Source organism: Cyprinus carpio, chromosome A20 (genome assembly GCF_018340385.1).
Source record: "Cyprinus carpio isolate SPL01 chromosome A20, ASM1834038v1, whole genome shotgun sequence".
Classification (NCBI taxonomy): domain Eukaryota; kingdom Metazoa; phylum Chordata; class Actinopteri; order Cypriniformes; family Cyprinidae; genus Cyprinus; species Cyprinus carpio.
Genome location: NC_056591.1, coordinates 7,157,189 through 7,160,858, shown reverse-complemented (window position 1 = coordinate 7,160,858; position 3,670 = coordinate 7,157,189).

The following is a 3,670-nucleotide window of genomic DNA, read 5'->3' as shown; positions in this document are numbered from 1 at the left end:
AATTTGTCTGCTTCACATTTGATTTTGAATGTATCAGTTCCCTGTGGCCATTAAAGGGTTAGTTCACCCAAAAATTAAAATTCTGTCATTAATTACTCACCTTCATGTTGTTTCAAACCCGTAAGACCTTCGTTCATCTTCAGAACAAAAATTAAGATATTTTTGATATAATCTGAGAGCTCTCTGACCCTCCATAGACAGCAACGGGTATGAAATTTTTTCAAGTCCAGAAACGTAGCAAGGAGATCTGTAAAATAATCCATGTGACATCAGTGGCTTAGCCACAATTATACAAAGCTACGAGAATATTTTTTGTGTGCAAAAAAAAAGAAAAAAAAAAGGCTTTATTCAACAATTTGTCTTCTCCGCACAGTGGTGTTCAGTAACGGAGTAGCTTTACTTTGTTACTGTACTTAAGTATGTTTTTCACATATCTGTACTTAAAATTAAATTAAGTAGCCTATATAAAATTGCAAAAAAAAAAAAATCTATCTATCTGTACTTTTTTTTACTTAAGTACATAAAAAAATTAGTACTTTTGTACTTTCACTCGAGTAAAATTGAAAAAGAAGTACTTTTACTGGAGTAATATTTTATTATACATATCTGTACTTTTCCTCAAGTACTTGATTTGTGTACTTCGTCCACCACTGCCTCCGCATTACCCTGGTGCCATTTTGGAGAATGTCCTCTGGACGTATGCTGTTCTGTGTCAGTTGCATCACGCCGATACGCTGTTTCCATTCAGATCAAATCACAACAACGTAGGAAACGGATCCAGCGTGACGCAGCTGACACAGAACAGCATATGTTTACAGATATTCTCCAAAATGGCACCAGGGTGATGCAGAGGAGATAAATAGTTGATTTTTATTTTTTTTTTCGCACAAAAAGTATTCTTGTCGCTTTGTATAATTGCGGATGAACCACTGATGTCACATGGATTATTTCAGATTTCAGCAAAAATATTTTCATTTGTGTTCCGAAGATGAACAAAGGTCTTGCGGGTTTGAAACAACATGAGGGTGAGTAATTTATGACAGAATTTTCATTTTTGGGTGAACTAACCCTTTAAATTATTTTGGAAAGTTGTGCAGAAGAGTTTCAGATTGAATGAACACTAATATGCTTCTGTATTAGGAGATAGTAGATTAAATATAAATATTTATTTTCTTTAAAGTCAGATTGTATATTCATAGGATCAGTGGTCATATTGACTAAGTAATATATCAATAATGATTAAGAAATGTGGTCAATAAAAAATTGTAAATTGAAAAAACTGTTGTTGATTTCAAAAGTGAATCAAGGTAGGATGTCTCACACTCTGAGATGAGTTACATTTTGTTTTTGAGGTTTTTCCATGGCCATTAATATTTGCATGTGATAGTGGGTTGGCTGTCTCTGGAAATTATGTTGATTTTCTGGTTGAACATTTCCAGAGCTATTTATTTAAAATAAAAATAAATGAAAATTTAAATAATATTCCTTCACTTTCTCTAATAATTAGTATTTTTTGAAAAACAAACCAGTAATAGTGCTAAATTCTAAATTAGGGACAGAGAAAAGCTCAGAGATGAATGCGACTCAAATGAGTTTCTAGTCAGCTGTTTTTGAATAAACTCTATGGACCACAAGACAACTTTTTGCAAGGTTGCGGGTTCATTCCTCATCATTTCTGCAAAGACCCCCAGGTTGGCTTCACTGCAGTGTTTGCTGAATCACACAAATATTTAGGGGTTTTGTACAAGCAGTACACTTTGTACTTGGTTAAATTGGCTTTGGTGATTTTTGGGTGTTTTTATGCCTTTCAAAACTTTCAATATTTAAAATAATTTTAAAAAGGTTGGTTACCAAACAACTGGGTTTATTTAGACACAATCACAACCTACAGAAACATGCAACAATTTCTATCAGCTTTGTCCTGTTAACTGCAAGTTCAGATGGATGGCACTATAAGTCAAGTCAAGTCACCTTTATTTATACAGGTGCTGGTCATATAATTAGAATATCATCAAAAAGTTGATTTATTTTTTAAATTCCATTCAAAAAGTGAAACTTGTATATTATATTCATTCATTACACACAGATTGATATATTTCAAAATGTTTATTTCTTTTAATTGTGATTATTATAACTGACAACTAAGGAAAATCCCAAATTCAGTATCTCAGAAAATTAGAATATTACTTAAGACCAATACAAAGAAAGGATTTTGAAATCTTGGCCAACTGAAAAGTATAAAAATGAAAAGTATGAGCATGGACAGCACTCAATACTTAGTTGGGGCTCCTTTTGCCTTAATTACTGCAGCAATGCGGCGTGGCATGGAGTCGATCAGTCTGTGGCACTGCTCAGGTGTTATGAGAGCCCAGGTTGCTCTGATAGTGGCCTTCAGCTCTTCTGCATTGTTGGGTCTGGCATATCGCATCTTCCTCTTCCCAATACCCCATAGCAATACATTTTCTATGGGGTTAAGGTCAGGCGAGTTTGCTGGCCAATTAAGAACAGGGATACCATGGTCCTTAAACCAGGTACTGGAAGCTTTGGCACTGTGTGCAGGTGCCAAGTCCTGTTGGAAAATGAAATCTGCATCTCCATAAAGTTGGTCAGCAGCAGGAAGCATGAAGTGCTCTAAAACTTCCTAGTATATGGCTGCGTTGACTTTGGACCTCAGAAAACACAGTGGACCAACACCAGCAGATGACATGGCACCCCAAACCATCACTGACTGTGGAAACTTTACACTGGACCTCAAGCAACGTGGATTGTGTGCCTCTCCTCTCTTCCTCAAGCATCTGGGACCCCTGATTTCCAAAGGAAATGCAAAATTTACTTTCATCAGAGCACATAACTTTGGACTACTCAGCAGCAGTCCAGTCCTTTTTGAAGCGAGACGCTTCTGACGCTGTCTGTTGTTCAAGAGTGGCTTGACACAAGGAATGCGACAGCACAAACCCATGTCTTGCATACGTCTGTGCGTAGTGGTTCTTAAAGCACTGACTCCAGCTGCAGTCCACTCTTTGTGAATCTCCCCCACATTTTTGAATGGGTTTTGTTTCACAATCCTCTCCAGGGTACGGTTATCCTTATTGCTTGTACACTTTTTTTCTACCACATCTTTTCCTTCCCTTCGCCTCTCTATTAATGTGCTTGGACACAGAGCTCTGTGAACAGCCAGCCTCTTTTGCAATGACCTTTTGTGTCTTGCCCTCCTTGTGCAAGGGTGTCAGTGGTAGTCTTTTGGACAACTGTCAATTCAGCAGTCTCCCCCATGATTGTGTAGCCTACAGAACTAGACTGAGAGACCATTTAAAGGCTTTGCAGGTGTTTTGAGTTAATTAGCTGATTAGAGTGTGCACCAGGTGTCTTCAATATTGAACCTTTTCACAATATTCTAATTTTCTAAGATACTGAATTTGGGATTTTCCTTAGTTGTCAGTTATAAACATCAAAATTAAAAGAAATAAACATTTGAAATATATCAGTCTGTCTGTAATGAATAAATACAGTATAATATACAAGTTTCACTTTTTGAATGGATTTAGTGAAATAAATCAACTTTTTGATGGTATTCTAATTATATGACCAGCACCTGTATAGTGCTTTCAACAATACAGATTGTGTCAAAGCAACTTTACAGTATCAAATAGGAAAATAGTGTCAATGCAAA